At 62.8% G+C, this 10704-nt stretch overlaps 1 protein-coding gene across 1 annotated transcript in view; it reads right to left on the bottom strand.

Annotated features, from left to right (window-relative positions):
• Positions 1–7695, bottom strand: part of LOC144366850 (adherens junction-associated protein 1-like) — a 103175-nt gene extending 95480 nt beyond the window's left edge. The window contains exons 1-2 of the mRNA XM_078021701.1: positions 7513–7695; positions 6500–6610 (exon numbers count right to left, since the gene is read on the bottom strand). The gene's annotated coding sequence lies outside the window, so the exon portion shown is untranslated. The remainder of the gene's footprint in view (positions 1–6499; positions 6611–7512) is intronic.
• Positions 7696–10704: the final 3009 nt, after the last annotated feature.

Raw genomic sequence — 10704 nt, forward strand, 5'->3', positions numbered from 1 at the left:
TCCCACGGCACGGATAACTGAGGACTGATTACAGGTGCCATTCAAACTCAGCTCTTGTCACAACCTCAGGTCTGAAAGTTAAAATGAATCCCAAAACTCCATGCTGCTGTGGTGGGGGTGGGCAGGGCGGCAGAGCCTCCGGGACACGCAGGCCACTTTTCCTTATAGGTGTCATGTGACTTTAAAAAGGACGGGATTGGGGTGAGTGTGAGCACCCTGTCGAGTGTGCACACACACCAGTGTGCAGCAGCGTGTGCATGCATGTGTCAGTGTGTGTGCTGGGTGTGACTTCGACAATCCTGTGTGTGTCCTGTCGCGAGGAAGAGACTGTGTGCAGTGTGTGTGTGTCAGCATGTGTGGGTGTGAAGATGCGTGTGGCTGTGTGTCCGCAGATGTGAGTCAGCCTCACGCACACCGTGCCTGTGTGTCCGTGTGAGACAGGAATGCGCTGTTGTGCCCCGTGTGCCCCTGCATCTGCCCATGGGCACCTGCACATGCCCACGTGTGAGACTCTCTGGTGTGCCTGCATGTCAGTGAGTGTGCAAGGCGTGTCTGGGAGTGTGTCAGTGTGTGCAACTGTAACTAGGTCCCAGTGTGTGCACAACTCTCCGGGGCCGAGGCCTCTTGGCACTTGGGAATGAGCTGGTCCCCAGGGGTCATTGAGATGTTGAGAGAAAGAACCTCACATTAATGAGCATTAATTATCAAAAAGGGCTAATCCCCAAATAATAAGGCCCTAGTTTCTTAATCAGAATCAAAGTGCTTTGCTCCAGAAATTAGGAAGTGTTCATTATGCTAATACCTCCGCCCTGGGTTGCTGTGTTGTGCAATTTCCCTGCACAAGCAGCCGAGCTTGGTGCAGGGACCAGGGCCATCATCACTGCACGGGGACATCTAGGTCAGTGTGAAAGCCCCCGCACGTGCTGAAGGCAGCTCCTCTGGGGCTGCTGGCGACCTAGCGAGGGTGGGAGATGGTGGAAAACACAGCTTTCTCCCCTGCAGCTGGGTAGGAGTCTGGCCCCAGGGGAATGAGATTCTGCTTGGAGTAGGTGCTGGGCCCCACCAGGCCCCACGGGGCCCCTCCAGGCGCCTCCAGGCCCCACCAGGCCCCACAGGAAGCCATGAGACCCTCCCCCAGGCCCCACTAGGACTCATGAGGTCTTACCAGGCCCCAGGCCCCCAGGCCCCCAGGCCCTACCCAGCAAGCTGCACTAAGAGCGAGCAAGGGCACACCTGCCGCCATCCAGGCTTGGAGAAATATCGCCCCAGGAAATTAAAACCACAGCACCTCATCCTGGGCCTGCCTCCCCGGCATAACTTCACACACAGGATATTTCTGTGATTTTTCACCAATCACGAGCTGTAATTGGTTACCATAGAAACCCCTCATTTCCTAGACACCCAGCTGTTATGCAGAAAACCAGCCATGGCCACGTGGCAGGGGAGGTGGATTCGCTTCTCCCCAAGTCCAGCTTCTTTTTAAAGTGACACATTTGTTCAGAGGGAAAATAGAGGGCTGGTGGGCGAGTCAGGACCCAGCCTCCCCCTCCCCGGCATCCAGGAAGCCCCGCAGGGACCTGCTCCCCCAGGAAGGCCCAGGCTGATGGCGTGGCCTGCGCAGAGGCACCAGGGGCCCTGTACAGGGGCCAAAGGCCCCGGACTCTGCCTGGCCCCGGGCCCAGCCTGGCCCTGAGTGCTACCAGGAATTTCTTGGTCTGGAGAGTGCCCTCCAAGGACCCTGAGCGGCCCCATGCCACTTCCCTGTGGCCCCCAGCCAGCTCTGAACCAGGCCGAAGCCCAGGATGCTCTCTGACCTGCGCAGGGCTGGACGCCCCCGGCTGCTCTCACTTCATGAGGAAGCCGTCTCGGAGGCTTGGAGGGGCTCACCCAGGGAGGGACCATGGCGCTGTCAGCCAGGCACCGAGAGGTGGGGGACACCCACACCCCAGGAGGGAGGCCTCGAAGCACGGCTGCCCTCTGTAGTGGCCCCAGAGGCAGGCAGAGGTGGGGTCAGCTTCCCCAAACTCCGGACCATCCACAGACCCCTTAAGAACATGTCACGGCCTCACACCCACAAGGAGAGCACCCAGCAGAAGGTGGACAGTGGTCAGTGCTGCAGGGGGCGAGCCCGTCACGGCAGTGGGAATGCACGCGGGCGGCGGGAAGCAGCTGGGTGAGTCCTGGAAAGGAGTTAGCGCTGCCCAGCAGCTCCACTCCCAGAGGCCCACGGATGTCCAAGGCAGCACCTCAGTGACCCAGAGAGAAAGCTGCCCCAGTGCCCATCCAAGCGCACAGTAGGTACAACAAAACATTGTCCAGACATGGATAGGGCAGGAAGACTTGGCCAGGGACAAGGATGGACCCTGAAAATACTGCCCTTGGTGAACCCACATTGCTGCGCGTCGGCTGGTTGCTCCGTGCAGAACGTTCAGAACAGGCAAATCCAGACAGGAAGTAGGCTGTGGCTGAGGGTGGGGAGGACGGGAGCCACTGGGATTGATGCGGTGGCTGTGTATCCCTAAGAGCATCCTCAGACCGCTGGCCTGACTGCTTCCTAGGGTCCACGTGACACACGTCCATCAAAACCCAATACCAAGAAAGGCAACGGGCAGAGGAGGGGTGTGTGCAGGGGTGCTGAGGGGCCAAGGTGGACACGTGTCGACCCTGGACCCTGGTCGGCAGGTGAGAGGGAGGCCAGCCCGGCCTCCCTGACCTTCAGACACGGCCACCACGGGCAGCCTGGACCTGCAGGCTCCTTCCCGCAGTGCTCCCTGGGACTCCAGGAAGGAGAAGGACCCCCTTCCTGCTCAAGGGCAGCACCAGGCCACGCCCTGCAGGGCCCGGCCAGGGTGGGCTCGCCTGGCAGCCTCTGATGGACACTTTTCAAATGAAGAATGACACCGGCAGGCACCCCGTGCCCAGGGGGAGCTGCCCATCTCTAGTGTACAACAGTCCTGCTTCCTTTTTTATTGAAATTTCCTTTTCCCAAGAATCATTTAAGAAGATCCAGAGAACTGAGATTCAATTCGCTGCCTCCATAGGTTTTCCCCACAGAAGAAAATCACTGTCAGTTAAGGGAGACAAGGTCAGCTCTGTACCCAGGGTCGCACCTTACTGGAGACCTGTGGCTAGCGGCGAGCGTGAGCCTTCTAGAGGCTGCTGGTCCCTCTCATGCTGGGGCATCGGGGCAGGGAGGATCCAAGCTGGGCGAGCCCTGGGATTGTGCAGCCAGGGGCCACCTCAGACTCTTCAAGGTGGGACGAGACCTCAGAGCCCTGCAGCAGGTGGCCCGGTCCACCCAGTTCTCTGTGGATTCCTGCTCCCCTGCCTCTTCACACCCTGGCCCTGAGCCCCTGTGAGGTCAGAGCTGTGTGTTGGGGAGTCAGCCAAGCCTGGGCTTGCTGCTTCACTCTGCCACCCCCAGTGTGCTGGTCCTGCCCAGGGGACACTACAACAGGTGTCTGTGTTCTCCTTCCCTGGGATGGACAGTTCTCAGGGCAGAGCCAGGAACAACCCGAGGCACGCTCAAGGACACGGTGCGCAGCACAGACAAGTGTCGGTCAGTCCGTCTTCCTCTGTGGAGTCCCCACACCTGGCAAGGAGGACCCCTCACCTGGTGCACAGGACTCACCTGGGAAACTTCTGGTCCTACTACCCAGTCCCCAGGACCCTGTACCCCACCGGACTTCCCCCCACCCACTTCAGCGAGCTTGCTAAACAAACTTTTTCATCTTAGAATAATTTTTACACAAAAATAAGAAGAGAGCAGGGAGTGCCTGGGACTCAGCTCCCAGTCCCCCTGGGGGTCATCTGGGTCCCTGTGTACCTGTCACCGCTCGGGGGCCAACGTCAGGACAGCGGGCCGCGTGCTCAACCACACAGCTTGCCCAGGTCTTGCTAGTCCACCACGCATCCTGTGCCTGGCCCAGGTCCCCGTCCAGGACACGTCACCTTCTGTCCTGGGGCTCCTTGGGATGCTCTGGGCCATGACGGTTCCTCAGACTTTTCTGCAGTGGGATCTTGGTGACTGTGGAGTCCTGGGGAGCTGCTCCCTGCCTGGCCTTCCTGGGGTTCACCTAGCACTTTTCCCACATCAGCCTGGGGTAACGGGCTTGGCAGGTGGCCACGGGGGAGGCATCCTCGGTACCCCTTCCCATGCAGGGCATCTGCCCACTAAGGCCCCTTCCTGTTGAGGCCACCTGGGCCACTACATGGAGGTCACCTCTGCACCACTGGAAAGCACCCCTGCTCTCATCTTGGGGACAGGCCACTGGCACAGTACACACAGGGGTTTCCTGCCTCTTCGTGATTCCCCACTGAGAGCCAGGCCAGGCAGGAGGCAGGATGGGAACTGTCCCCACAGTAGGTGGCGCCCAGGGGCACAGTTTTCCCCTTATTTAGTCTTCCCCAAGTGTCCCTGTGCCTTGGGAAGTCCCTAGGGAGTCAGCAAGGAGAAGCCCAAGCCCCAGGGCACCTCACTGACCCGGACTTGGCCAGGGAAGTGGCGGAGGCCTGGGAGGGCGAGGCCCGTGCAGAGCCCTTCTCCTGGAAGTGGCAGTGGACTGTGCTCTCTGCAAAGACGAGACAGAAAGGGGTGGAGGCTGGAGTCCAGGGGCTGGATGAAGAAGTGACTTCTGAGGTCCGGGGAACGGTGGCCACCACGCCCAATGCTAAGCTTTGGGAGAGTGAAGCCTCCAGGTAGGCGGGCCTTCCTACCGCTGGACCTGAATGACCCCGGAGGCCCACATGGGAGAGCTGAGCCCCAGCTTGGTGCTGCTGGGAGCGGGTGGGACCCTTAAGAGGTGGGGCCTGGTGGGAGGTCTTTGGGTCGTGAGGGGTGTGCCTGAGGGGGCCTGCAGGACCCCAGTCTCTTCCTCTCTCTCTTCCTTCCCGGCCACGGCCTGAGTGGTCTGGCTCCACCCCATGCTCTCACCATGATGTCCTGCCACAGGGCCGTCCACCATGGACTGACCCCAGCGCCACGAGCCAACAAGCTCCAGTGTCTGGGTGGGGAGCTGGGTCCTCCCGGCCTCTTCCCTCCATGCTGACCTCTGAGAGAGGTGTGTTCCACGGGGACGGGAATCTGTGCCTGAGGGGAAGCGAGGCCTCGGAGATTGGAGGGGAGTGGACCCACCACCCCTCCCCTCTCCTCAGAGCCCACGCTGCCCAGGCCCCAGAACTTCTGTGCCCGAGAGCAGGATGCCACTCCCCAGCACCTGCCTTTCCCCTCCACACAGGAGGCTCCGGCTGCCCCGGGCCAGAGGGTCCCCCAGGCTGCCCGTCCAGGAGGGCGCAGGTGGCCGCCCACGGGAGCCCGGGCAGCCACCTCCCTGCCCTGCTCAGGGACACCGCCCTGCAGCTGGCTCAGAGGGAAACACACTTTCCTCTGGAGGCAGCGCGAGGCTGCTCCTCCCTGATTCATCCTGACATCAGTCCGCGTCCCGTCAGCGCCCACCGCGCCTCTCTGCCTCCCGTTGAACATGATGGAAAACATCCCTCCCTTCCAGGACGGAGCCACAGCAGCCTCACACGCCAGATGTGCAAGCCACGTGGGACTCCCGGGGAGGCAGCGGCACAGGGTGACACAGTGGCCGCAGATAGGAAGCTCCGGAGTGGCCAGAGGCCTTCCGAGGCCCCTCCCGAGGGTCGGCCCTCTTCCCCCTCCTCACCCCAAGTCCTGGGGTCATCTCAGCACCACCCCCCTGATGGCTGGTCCCAGTCCTGCTCCAAGGTCAAGGCCCAGGACTTCCCCTGCTTCAGAGGTAGCTCAGAGCCAGGGGTCATGGGGCAGGGACGGGGCACACACTGAGGGCAGCACGGGCCTCCCCCGACTCCAGTAGCTGAGCCAGCACCTGTGGGAGGGTGTGCTGCCGTGGCTTGTCACCTCCCCTGGCAGTCACAGGATGCTCCAGCTGAAAGGGACAAGAACAGCGGTCCCAACCGGCCTGCTCCAAGATGAGCTCCTTACCCTGGGGCCCTGCTCCCAGCGGGCTTGTGAGCCTCAGCCAAGGGCTCCACACCACGTTCGGGGGGCCGTGGGCCAGGCAGGGGCTCTGAGTTCTGCACGTGAAGCCCCACATTCTGCCGAGCACGAGCCGGGAAACAGCTGCAGACCAAACCCTCAGAGCCAGACGAGGCCCCTGTGAGACCCACAGATGGACGGCCTGGCTGGGACCCCAGCATGGTGGCCTCCGATCTGGGCCCGGAGTCCAGGACCCAGGAACCCTAAGATCTCTGTGCTCAGGAGCTAGATCCCGGGCATCTCTACCTGCAGGACGAGGGACCTACGAGAGAAACCAAAACCCAAACCATAACCTGGAAGTGGGAGACCACTCCTGGGCAGTCTGCGTGATGGCATGGTACCTGGGAGGTACCTGGGGTGTGCACAGCACCCAGGGGACATCCCCATCCAGTGGCACAGCAGGCCTCAGCAAACTACCCCATAGCCCCGTGCAGGCCGTAATGCAGGGCATCCTGTGGACACACCGCTGGTTCTCACCTAGGAGTGACTCTGACCCTCCAGAGCACATGTGGAAACGTCTGCGGACACGGTTGTCACTGTCTGGGGGTCTGTGGCATTCTGTGGTGCAGCCAGGAGGGCAGGGAACCCCTGCAGAGCAGAAAGCCCTACCTCAGAGACTTCTCCCACTCCAAATGTCCCCAGGGCCAAGGCTGTCTCCTGTCCCTCTCACGCCTGACCAGCCAGAGTGGTCATCTCATCCTCAAGAGGAGGGAGGCCCGCAGATGACCCAGCTCCAAAGCCACATGGTGTGAGGTCTTGGCATCTTGGCACTGAAGACTACTGGCTGTGTGAGCTCGGGTGCTCCTATGACCACTCTGTGCCTCTGTTTCCCCACCTGAAAGGCAGCCTCAATGCCTGTGCCCTGGTGGCAGCGTGTCTTTGGGACAATGCAGCCTGGCTCTTTCTAAGAGAGCCCGCGGGACCCTGTGGTCCCTCTACCCTTCTGAGGAGCCGCACATGTGGAGGAGCCCCTCCCTTTCCTGGGTGCTGGAGCAGGGAGCCTGCAGGGTGCTGGGCCGGAGGCTGCTCCACAGCCTTCGCAGGGGCTCGAAGGAGAAGAAGGATAGCAACGCGCTGGCGTTCTGGTTGCCTGGGCAATGTGCCCGCAAGCATTCTGGGGGAGTGAAGTGGTGACAAGCTGTGGGTGGGCAGGACAGTGGGTGGCAATGTTCTGGGGCCCAAGTCGGGAGTCTGGCTTCTGTGTCTAGCTGAGCCCCCGCCACAGTGACCCCACCATGGCCCCAACGGAATGCCACGGCGGTCAGCAGGCAGGCCACCAGCTCCTCGTGCGGGTCTCCGGGTCTGCTGCACCTCCCACATCCTCTCGCGTCTGCGCTCTTGGGGCAGCTGCCCAGCTCCACCTGGGCCTCCCCGCCAGGAGCCCTGGACCACGCCTCCTGGGCTCCTGGCAGTGAGGACCAAGGTCCAGGACTGGCCCCTGCACAAGCTGGCCCATCCCAGGGTTGGGCCCTGTCCCTTCTCCATCTTACCCTAAGCAGACAGACTTGGATCAGGGCTGGACCGTCTCTGCTGATCGGTACTTCGCTCCGGGAAGCCAGCTTGGAACGGGAATCTCGGGGCCCTACTGAGGCCACGTGGGTTCTGCACAACCCCACAGAGTTCTGGGCTGGGGCTTCCCGGGGATCCTGGGGAGCGGAGGGCCCTGTTCAGCAGACGCAGGACCCTTGTCCCAGGAAGGCTGGCGCAGCAGCTCCGGGGAAGCCCAGCATGAGTGTGTCTGAGGCTCCTGGGGGGCACTGGGGGAGAGCTGGGCACCATGAGACCCGGCCCCTCCCAGAGCCTGGGTCCCCTGGCCAGGGCTGTCTGGCCAGGAGGACGCTCAGCAGAAGGTTCTGAGCCATCGCGCAAAGACCCAGGAGCCACCGCAAGGATGCATATTTAACTACAAGAAAGCAAACCCAGGACCGAGGGTGGAGGGAGAGATGGTGGGGAGCAAAAATACACCCGAGGACGCATGGAGCCTCGCCCGGCACGGAGCCCGCGCCTCGCGGGAGCGGCTCCTGAGGTTCTCTCAGGAAAAGCGGCTGCTACTCTCCCCCGGCAGAGAAAATAAACACACCAAAATAGTAGCCGTGCCTCTCTGCAAGGACGCCTCTCAAAAATACGCGGAAAGAGGGCGGTGCCCGGAGGACCCAGCTAGCCACAGAAGTCCTCCCGCAGGGACGCAGGACACCTCCCGGTCTCGGGTCCTGGGGTGGTGCCCTCCTAGTGGACAGAGTTTTGTGCCTCACTGAGGCTGGCCCTGGGGACAGCCTTGTCGCTCATCACTGAGATTCTGTCCCTGAAGAGGGGACTGAGAGGGTGTAGATGTCAGGGTTTCGCCAACTTCCAAAGCACCCGCCGCAAGCCCCACATCTTCACGGGAAATGTCTACTTTGGGTTTGGGGCCACTGTCCTGCTGGTATTTACGAAACTGCGTCTGCTTGCCAGGCCCCCATAAAGCCAGCCACGGAGGCTGCAGGGAGAAGGGTCCCTCAGAGCTCACGGCTGCCTAGGGCCTTCAGGATCTGCGGAGACAGGAAAGGGGCAGTACTGACCGAGGCGGGGTGCTGGCGAGGGGACCATGAGCGAGAGGCTCCAGGGAGACACTCAGGGCCAGGTGGGTTTGAGCCGACAGCCCTGGCCACAGAGAGTGCCCTGACCACTTGCCTGGGGTGTGTCCCTTGGCCTCTCCTGGCACCTGGTGGGTGTGACCGTGCCCAGACGCTGGCAGAGCCCTTGCAGAGGCCCAGCTTCACGTGTTAGGAAGGGAGGTGAGGTTCTGGACTCTGGCCACAGGAGGCTGCGGTTCCCAGAGCAGCTGCATGCCCAGTGCTGGAGGGACAGTGGCCGAGGCAGCAGCAGGAAAGCTAAGGCCGGGCACCCTCAGTTCTCTGCTCTCCAGCCAGCCCTGCCCACGCTGCTCCTGGGCCTCCACAGTGTCCCGGGGACCATGGTGGGAAAAGCAGGGAGGGAGGGGGGCTTCATTCTGGGTGCCGCTGTGCCTGGCCCCCAGGTGGGGAGGCAGGTCTGTGCTTTAAGACCTCAGGCTGGGCCAGGAGCGGGTGGAAAGGGGCTGAAACCTCAGAGGGACGCTGGAGGGACTCAGGACCTCTGGGGCTGTGACGCTGAGCACCATGCGGGAAAGCCCGCCGTCCAGCTGGGGCAGCCGAGGGCTGAGAACCCACAGGTCCTGCCAGTCGGTGGTGACAGAGGGGACGGCGAGTCGGGCCCTAAACGCCCAACACAGTGCATCCCACCCTCAGGGGGTGCTTTCTGCCCTCGGGCACCGCACCTCGGGCCCTTGCAGCCACTGAGGACAAGCACAGCACCACGGAGGTGCCGAGGCCACATGTCCCTAGCCCCAGGACCCCTTGGGCCCCACCTGTACCCACTGAGCAGGGTAGGGAAACGGTGGCGGGCAGCGGCTGGAAGGGCTGGTCAGGGCCCATCTTGGCAAACCATGCACTGTGGGCCGCTCCGCCTCATCCTCGGCTGGAAGGTCCGGTTCCCACCAGGAGACCGAGTGGGAAGGAAGGAAGCCCTGCTGCTTCCCGGCTCTCGGGGCGCTGGCCTGTCCCCGGGGTCTGCTCCCCCAGCCTGCCTGACACCCCACACTCGGGCAGCAGGGGCCCACAGGGCTCAGTGGGTCCCGGACTCCTGCTTCTCCTCTGGCCACCAACATGCTGGCAAGGCAGGCGCAGGCTGAGCCCATCCGCTCTGGTCACCGGGACGGGCCCCAGGCTTTTCCAGTTGCTCCCAGGGCCGCTCAGACCCCCCCCCCCCATGAGCCCCAGCCTCCAGACAGAAGCGGTTTCTTCTCCTCCGCTAAGTTCCGAGAGGCAGCACCCTGAGGGCCCTGCCTCCTGCCTGAGGGCCCCAGCTCGGGTGTGCTGCCCCCGGGGCCTAGCCCCTTGCAGCTGCACAGGTGAGGCAGGCCACGGGCAGGCCAGGGAGGAGCCACCCGGGCAGCCACGCCCACTGTCACCACCAGCAATGGCTTCTCAGTCTCTGCTTGAACACACACGATGGCTTGGGCTCCCTGCTTCCACAGACACCCTGTGACGAGAGGCGGCCCCTCAGAAGAGCCCTCCTGTGACGCCGGCTTGGCTTCCTGTGACCCCTGCCCCAGTCCAGGCACCCCGGGTTCAACTAGCCTCGCTGCCCTGTTCAGCTCCCCGTGTCCACGTGACCCACGTGTGTGCACACAGAGCACAGGCCAGCGGTCACACCTGCACACAGACGCCACCACGCGCACACACAAAACACAGCTGCCCTTCTCCACTTCTCCCAGGGTCCCCTCCCGTGGCCAGCTGTGAAGTCCCTCCATGCTGGCCACCATCAGCCAGCACAGGCCGCCCTCACACCAGTGAACACGGCTTCTCGGGGACCTGCTGTGCTGGCGCCCGCTGGCATGGGACCTGGAAGCTGCAGGTTGGGGAGTTTCTCCCCAAAGGAACATGGCGGAGCTGGCCCAGGTGGCCAGGCACGGTCACTCCCCAGCCTGGAACTTGCAAGGCTTCCTGAGGACACAGCCACGTGTTCCTGGGATGTGGGTGTCAGGGTCCCCCCAGAAGTTCCACTCGGCCCTGAGGCTTCTGGGCTGAGACTTGAAGGGGAAGCGCCAGCTGACCTCTGGCCCCCCCTGCTTTCCGCTGACCAGGGGCCATGCCGCCCACCTA

Source organism: Ictidomys tridecemlineatus, chromosome 9 (genome assembly GCF_052094955.1).
Source record: "Ictidomys tridecemlineatus isolate mIctTri1 chromosome 9, mIctTri1.hap1, whole genome shotgun sequence".
NCBI lineage: Eukaryota > Metazoa > Chordata > Mammalia > Rodentia > Sciuridae > Ictidomys > Ictidomys tridecemlineatus.